The sequence below is a fragment of the Mauremys reevesii genome, linkage group 1 (genome assembly GCF_016161935.1).
Source record: "Mauremys reevesii isolate NIE-2019 linkage group 1, ASM1616193v1, whole genome shotgun sequence".
NCBI lineage: Eukaryota > Metazoa > Chordata > Testudines > Geoemydidae > Mauremys > Mauremys reevesii.
The window spans coordinates 189,038,411-189,047,191 of NC_052623.1; positions in this window are offsets into that span (position 1 = coordinate 189,038,411).

Below are 8,781 nucleotides of genomic sequence, written 5' to 3' on the forward strand. Positions count from 1 at the left end.
CAGCCCCCGAGCAGGGAGCGCTCGGGCCGGGAGCAGGGGCTGCGGCTGCCGGCTCTTACCTTGCTAGGCGCGGGATTCCTGGGGAGTCATTTCGCCGAGCGAGGGGGGGGCCGCGGCTGCCAACACAACGAGCCCCGGCGCCTGCAATCCCCGGCCTCCTGCTACCAAGACACTAGGACAACATCAAAGCAACTTAGGGGGAACACTTTAGGGGCCTATTGTCTGCTCTGGCCTGAGCTGTTTTCCTTCTGCCTCCCCCTCTCGCTGCCGCGGCACTTGGTACAGCCCAGGCATTCATGCCAAGTAGCTTTCACACATGGAAGCTTGTCTCAAGCAATTGCTGACAAGCCACAAACAAGACATTCCCCCTCCCTCCGCCTCCTTTCTTCAGCATGCAAACTAAAACTCCAGTGACAGGCCTAGCTGCACACACACACACACCAGGCAGCTCAGCTCAGCTCGCTCCTGCACTGGGGGAGCTCAGAGACAGGAAAGAGCCCAGGCTGAGTTGGGGGCAGGGAGAGAGCTGTCTGCTGTGTCCCAGTAAAATGGCAGAGGGAGAAGCTGTGCAGACAGCACCGTGCAATCAAACCCTTTTCTTTCTTTTAAGGATCCCAGTGCGGGGAGGAATTATTCAAATGAGCAACGTGGGGGGGGGGGGATAAAAAAATCAGATTGCTTATTTTGTATCTTGAGAGGAGAAGGATTTTTTGCCCAATCAAAATTGTCTCCACCTCAATCTGTTGAGATTTTTAGCTTAAACATAAACCATCTCCAGAGTTAAATAACACAATGCATTGCATCTCCCATCTAAGTATTGCAAAGTTCCTACCAATCTTAATTAATTAAGCCTCCCCATACCCATGGTAGGGAAGTAGCATTACCCATATTTTACAGATGGGGGAACGGATGGAGAATTTAGGTGATTTGTCCAAGATCACACACAGAGTTAGTAGCAAAAGCTGGAAATAGAACTGAGGAGTCCTTTGAGTTTCAATCTTCCGCTCTAACCACAAGTCCTCTCACGTGGGATGTAAGAGGGCAGGTGTGCAAGCACTGGGAGGAGATGGTTTTCACTTCAACCTGAAGGATTATAAAGATCAAGCCACTTTTGGAGGAAAAATTGTGAGAGTCACAAGTAGTGTAAACCATAAGAGTTAGGAAGTATGGAGCTAAGGTTACACAGTGCTAGGCTCTCATTGGCCACATCCCTGTCCTCTATACCCAGGAGAGAATCAGAGGTAATTGCATATGTGTATTGAGGGCAGGATTTGTAGTAGAGCTGTGCATAACTTATTGGTTGTGGTTCACATGAGTTTGGGCAAACTTTTTTTGTTGGCTTCAATTCACAGGGTTTCTCACCCCTTGAAATTCAGGTTCATGCAAACTCAGTTCAGTAAAAGGCAAACCAAAACTTAAGTGGTGTGATTCATTAAGCTCTGTGCATTGTGTATGAATTCATGAGGGTTCATTCAGCCCAGAAGACAGACCACGTGACCAACTGTCATAAGTTTCGTAACAAAACCACAAAACTCAGTCTTGAAAAATATATGCCTGTCCAGAGACAACAAAAGGTTTTGCTTCAAGTCTCAACGGAAAAGTTTTGCACACGACTCAGTGAGTTTATTCCATTTGAAATAATAATAATATTCACCATCCAAGGATCTCAAAGTGATTTTACAAAGGTGGATAAGTTTTATTGTCCTAATTTCATAGGCAGAGAAAGAGACAGAGAGAGATTAAATGACTTGTCCAACGTCACATAGTGATTCAGTAACAGAAGAGGGAGTGCAACTCTCCTGATTTAGAGCTGACTCCCCAAACACTAGCCCATACTGTCTCTATATTCAAACTCCAAAACAGGGTTTTGCCTGGTTTAGGGTTTCACTGAGAAAATTTTACCCAGGCCTAATCTGAAGTTTTGGGACTCGGACAGGATGTAAATTAGGTACTTATCAAGAATGAAGGATAGAGTGCAAGAGAGAAAGAGAGAGGGAGACAGAGGAATGAGTAAAGATGTCAAAAAGCGAGATGAAAAGAGAAAGGGAGGGAAAAATCAGAGACAACTGTTATATAATAATGGCTCAGATGTATAATTGTGCACATTTTCTTTTCTATTCTATATACCTCACTCATCACTGTAGTATTTGAACACCTTCCAGTAATGCATTAAGCAATTTCCTGATGGCATGGAAAGGTTAGTGTAATACCAAAGAGGAGGGGAAATGGATTCAAAGCAACCTCGGGGAAAAAATCAGGTTTCGGGGAGCATGTAGGCTGGAACTTCAAGGTGAAGGAAAACAAAAACAAACCTGTTATTAGTCAAGCATTTTGTAATCTGCTTATCATCCTACCTCCACACAATCCAGGAGCAAAGCCTTGGCCAGGTTTAAGATGTTTTTAAATTAGTAGGATGGAAGGGCAAAGCAGCAGGGGGACAGAGATGTCAAGAGAAGTGAGACTGGCTGGAGGCTCTGTATCTCTACATTAGGGATGTATTTGGGCAGGGAGTAGGATGACAGAGGACCTAGCCTAAAAAAAGATAGTAATAACAATAATATTTTTGTGCTTTTATATATGTATATATACACACACACACACACACACCAATAAAGCCTAATTTTGGGGAAAGAGTTTCAACCTGATAACCTACCATTCTATAAATAAAATCACAGATAGCCCCAATAGAACTAAGCAGAAGACAAAAACTGTCTTAAGCTTTGATTAGAAGGATACTATGGCTATAGGCTCTGATTCAGCAAAACACTTAAGCACATGCCTGGTTTTAAGCATGAGTTTAAGTGCTGTCCTGAATAGGGGGCCTTACACTGGTATATATCAATGGGCAGAGTATTCTAGAGTTGCAGACCCGCAGCAAAGAAGGACTTGATTTCTAATCATCCAAAAACTACAGCTAAATTACACCTCAGGATGATTCAGTTCCAGCTTCATCTAGTGCAGTTGTTCAATGGCACATAAAGGCAACAACCTTCTAGGAGACAGGTCCTATATTATTTAATGCTGGCAGTAGTAACAGTAAGACTTTGATGTGCAGTTGCTAACATTTCTTATGTAAAGCCAGTGAAGGTTGTGCACGTGGGCATTGCTGACTTGTAAATAAAGGCTGTTGTGTAGTCCTGATACCATGTTCTATGGCAGCTACAGACTACAAATCATTTTCAAAGATAACCCCAAGTAAAGCAAGTTACAGTAATCTCATCCATCTGTCACAAAGGCGTGGATCAGTGTGGTCCAATCCACATTTCTTTCCCTTCCCTGCATCCCCCCCGCCTCAAAAAAGAGCTCTGGGTTTTTTAATATTTTGGAGATGAAAAGAGCCACTCTTGACCACCATTGGCCAAAGCCTGACCAATATAAGTACCCATGTTCAGTTTGTTGTGAAAAATAATCGTAGGGTTAAACATTAAACATAGTCTGTTTGGGCCATATTCCATCTAACAAGAGACAACACCTTTCCCTCTCTGCTTCCCCTGTGTCTTTTTTATTTTCAAGTGTCTCCCTTACCATTTTTCTTATCTTGAGGCAGATGACTTGGTCTTCCTTTATCACTCCTAAACTTCCTAATGCCTGAATAGGCTCATCTTGAAGCAGTTCCTTTAATCTGTGACTGACTGCTCTTGGTAAGGTAGATTTCCTCTCTCTCCCTCTTCTCGGTAATTTTTCTCTTGTTTGTGTTGTTCTTCTCCTTATGGTCCCAATTCAGGACAGCACTTAAGTACAAGGTTCCTAATTCTCACTGGTGTCCATCTTTCCTTTCCCTTGTTGCTTTCTGTATTTCCTCCTGCATGCTATCCTCCTCTGACACTTTTTCCTCCTTATGTCTTAACCATTTCCCCCACCCCTTTTAACATTTGTACTTACTTTTTCCCACTTGGTTTCTCTCCTGTCTGCCTGTGCCATCTCAGTGCCCACACCAAAGCAGCTTGGTTGGACACAGCAACTCCCATCAATCAGTGAAAAGATGGGGCTTATTGATATCAGGGGAGCACTTCTTCTCACTGTAGGAGGTGCTGCATCCAATCAAACTGCTTCTGTACTGTGTGCATTAGGTGGATAAGTGGGACTGAGTAGCACCTACATGGTGATTTGCAGGGGGAGCTAGTCCTCTCAGCATGTGCCTGTGTAGGGACATGGGGATGATGGGACTTATGGAAGTGATGATGGAAAAAATACAAAGTAATGAGGACTGAGTCAAAACACTGACCAAAAGGGGTGGATAGATAATGCTTATTAGCCGGTAGCCGGGCAACAGCTCAAGCTCTACTCCTGAGTAATGCTGTTCTATGCTTCAATGTTTCAGATGCATTCCTTGGTGAATTTCTGTGGTCTGTATTATGCAGGAAGTCAGATTAAATAATCACAATGGTCTCTTCTGGGCTTTATAATCTATGATACCATTTTTCAAATGGTACATCAAATAAAAGTCCTGGTCACTTGTGGCTTTTAAAGATACCATGATTCGTTTCTTAAGCATAGGGCCACTAGTTCCCACAACTCACAAGAGTCCAGTTTGAGCTATTGTATTGGGCCTATCCACTGTACATCCCCTGTTGCTTTAACTAGTGGAAATATTCGCTTTCTGTCCCTAAAACAGGACCATTATAATGGTTGCTGCTATAGTATGTTTGTTCGATGCAGCATCCTTGGAGTTTTTATCCCTTATAGTGAAATGCAACATTCGTTAACCTGCAGTAGGTTGCTCCCCACACTCCTTTATTGACACGAATAAAAGAGGTTCATAGAGTTTAAGGCCAAAAATGACCATTATGATCATCTAGTTGACCTGCATAATACAGGCTATGCAATTACACCCAGTGCTTGCTTCATCAAGCCCATAACTGGGCTGAATATAAATTAGTTGATAATATATGGGGGTTCTGAAAGTACCAGGCCAGTTAACAAAATTGAATGTGCTGCTGTCCGCACTCTGATGTCTTCATACCGGAGACATATCTTTTCTGCAGAAGGATGTTACCATGAACCACAGTTGCAGCTGGGAGAGGTGCAATGTTGCCAGTTTGGTCTGTGCACCTGCATGACATATAGCTGTGTGCATCTAGTGATACAATGAATGGAACATCCACTAGTCTTGGTGAACATGTGTGTCAGGCTCTGGGAGCGATTGCTAAATGGTCACTACACAAAAGGTTTGCCCCACTATAATCTCACCCTTTTGCCAAACTAATACAGAACTTCTAGTTCCCAAAGCTCAGGACACACTGTAGAAAGGACTCACCCAACTCTTGAGCTTCTTGTCAATGATCAAAGCCAAATTCTGCTCCCAGCTACACTCACAAACCCTTTTAATGGGGCTACCTGGGTACATCTGAGGGCAGAATTTGACCCTTGAACTGCAGTTAACACATTACAATGGGAGGTGAGCCATGAGGTTGGTATAATTCTACTCCTATATGCAGTAGATACTCTGTGTAGTGCAGGGATCCTCAGATCTCAGTGGTTCAGGAGCCAAATTAGTGATCAGCATTACCTAAAAGAGCCACATTCATTGCATTCATTGTTTCATTTACTATTTTTTGAGATATATATATATTATTCTCACAGCAAAATGACTGACCAAGTATTATTATTTTATCAACTACAGTTGGTTAATAACATAGTAAAAAAATCCTGACTGGTTAATAACTTAGATTGGTTAATAATTAAACCACACAGTGTTTTAATATGTGCTGCAAAGAGCCACAGGAGACACATTAAAGAGCCACTTGCAGCATGTGAGCCTCAGTCTGAGTATCACTGGGGTAGAGAGAAAGAACGGTAGAGTGAGTGGCGTACTGGGCTATGACTCAGGAGATCCGGCTTGGTTCATGGCTCTTCCTTTGTGACCTTGGGCAAGTCACTTATTTCACTGTGCCAAGTTCCCTATTCATAAAATGGAAGGAATAATGTTCCTTTCTCACACCTGTGGTCTGTTTTGTCTATTTAGACTGTAAGCGTTTGGGGGCAGGGACTCTTTCTTACTACATGTATGTACAGTGCCTGATATAATAGGACAGTGATACCAGTTGGGATTTCTTGGTTTGTTCTGTGTTTGTACAGTGGGGTCCTGATCTATATCTGGGGCTCCTGGGCCCTACGGTAACACAAATAATAGGTACAACTGTAATATAAATAATGTGTAAATATTATAGTTTCGCCATCATACATATACCCAACTAACTATCCATCTTCCACAGGATTGGAGCATCTAGCAGGCCCATTGTTTACACATACAGTGAAAAACACCAGGAACAGAGGGAGTGATTCATCCTTACCTGTTTACCAGCCATTCACAATTCTGCTCATCACGGCTCCTTGTCCATTTTTTTTCCCCCTCATGCAAGTGGCTGCCCTGAAAGCTGAGAGTTATGTTTAGAATGTGTTACTCTTAACTTGCAAGGCTCTGCCTTCATGGACCACTTTGTATTTGTTGATATGCACACTCCTTCCTATAACATACAGTCTGCTTCTGATTGCTCTCTTCCTCTGCCTCCCTTGTGGCAGTTGTTTTGAAATATTGTGCTCTTTCACATTTGGCAGCACTCACAGGCTCTTCTACCTCAGCCCCATCAGTCCCTCTCCATCACCAATGTCGTCCACATTGCTCCTGCACTACATGCAATTCATGGTCAGACTCACTAAATACCTAGAGACCCTTAAAACTCAAGCAGTCAGTCAGGGTTGCCATCTCTCATGATAGCAGATATTTTTCTTAAAGCCCCAGCTTCTGGATTCATAAGATTTTGTGAACATTTCAGCTTTTACTCTTTAAAAAGTAAGTTTCTACTCTTCCAAGTTGTGGAGAAAAAGTTGAAAAATGTGACCCAACTGCACCCCAAAGGCTCAAAACACTGGAAGACAAATACAAAGAACCAAAAGTGTATTTTAGGAAATAATCTTATGAGTTTTAAGACAATCTCTTGATTCTGGAGGTCCTGAATCATGATTTTTGAACACAGGGTTGGCAAAACTGCAGGCTTGATGCTCTTAGAACTCTCTGTAAGCAAGGTTATTGTACTCTTTAAAGTGTGGTTATAGGTAGAAAAGGGACTATTACAAATGGCAGTTTCTGAACCAGTGTAGTATAAGGGTACCCTTACGTCCTTTCAAACTGAGGGGGAAACATTTATGTTGCCATTGCATTGTTTTATGGTGGTGTAATGCAATGTAATGAAATGGTGCAGTTTGTCGTTGTAACCAACAGGTGGAGCTGAACTGAATAAACAGCAGAGAGAGCTAGGCATACTTATTATGGGGGCAGAGCTTTCCTCTCCTAGCAACCCAACCTGCACAAGGGAAAGAGGATCAGAGCTGTGTCAAACTGGTGAGGACATGTTGGTGTAAAATGCTGCCATTCCTCTCCTCCAGCTGATTCTGATTCCATTTTCTGTGGAATTTCTGGAGACTTCTTATCTGCCTCAGTGAATCAGACAAAAAGTCCCTTTTGATCAAAATATCATGCTTGTGAGATTTTGGGGAGAGTGCATTTTCTGGAGCTTTATCAGTGGAAAAGAAAAGATGAAGTTTACAATGTGTGAAAAGCAAACCTACAGCACGTGCTGTGGTGGAAACCCTAGGGAGAGTGAGGAAGCTGGTGAGCCACTCATCTATAACCACCCTCAGTTTGTGCATCAGATGACAGGCAGCATGACATTCCCAGAAACTGTTGGATGCTGCTCCTGCAGCATCATCTCCTTGTCCACGTTTCCTCTCCCAAGAGCCAAGGGTGTGGGCATGCACAGGGACAACTAGACTTGTGAAAAAGTGTATAATTTGCCTATGCAGCTATTGATGCAAATCAGGTAGCTACTCTCATGGCAACTGAACGTGCAAATTAGGTGTGCAATTAAATTCAGATTTGTACCTGAAGTTACAGCAGCTTTAAAAAACAAGCATATAGTGCCAGTAGTCTTATAAGTGGCCCAAACATCTGTTGTGATTGTCTTTCAACAAATAGCTATACCAGAAAGTCAAGTACCAGCTTGACATTAAATAGGAGTGTTGTTGGTACGGTTGCCAGCATTGTCTTTCAAAAACATGGAATATGCATGACAGAGGGACAGCTGGGCCAAATTTGAGTGGTGTTGCAAGAACATGCACCAGGTTGCACAGCCAATCATATGTGGCCCAGTCACCTCTCTATTAGCAACACCACTCAGATTTGGCCTGGCTACCCTTCCATCAGCATTCTAAATCAGTACAGGATGCTGTGACCCAGGACTCTCTGAATGCCAACTGCCAAAAGCACAGAGGGGGTAGATAGCGGTTACACAGATCTCCTCTTGGGTCTGGTAGGTACCATTCTAGTTCACCGCAGAGTATCACTTGAGATCTCCTATAAAAACCAGTGTCCCAATCATTATTAATATCATTGCAAAATGCATAGTAACATGGTGACCACCACCTGAGCACCTCCTCATGGCCAAGGGTGCCTCTAGTGTGCCCCACCCATTTTCCCCTTCTTCAGAGTTCCTTAAACAAACCCCACACAGCCTCTCATTCAGCCACAGCCCTTGCTAGGGTGTGGTTTATTTATTTACAAAGTTCCAGATAAAGCAAACACAAAAACAAATCTCCATCCAGCCTTAAGCTGGGCACAGCCCAGTACGGCCTCAGGTGGGTCTTCTTCCCCAGCCCCAACACCTTTGTTCAGGGAGCACTGCAGGAGACCCGCTGCCTATGGCTTCACTCTACAGTTCCCCTTCCTGCCATGCCCTCCTTAAATGCCCTCTGACCATTTATAGACCAGCTGCAGTCCGACCA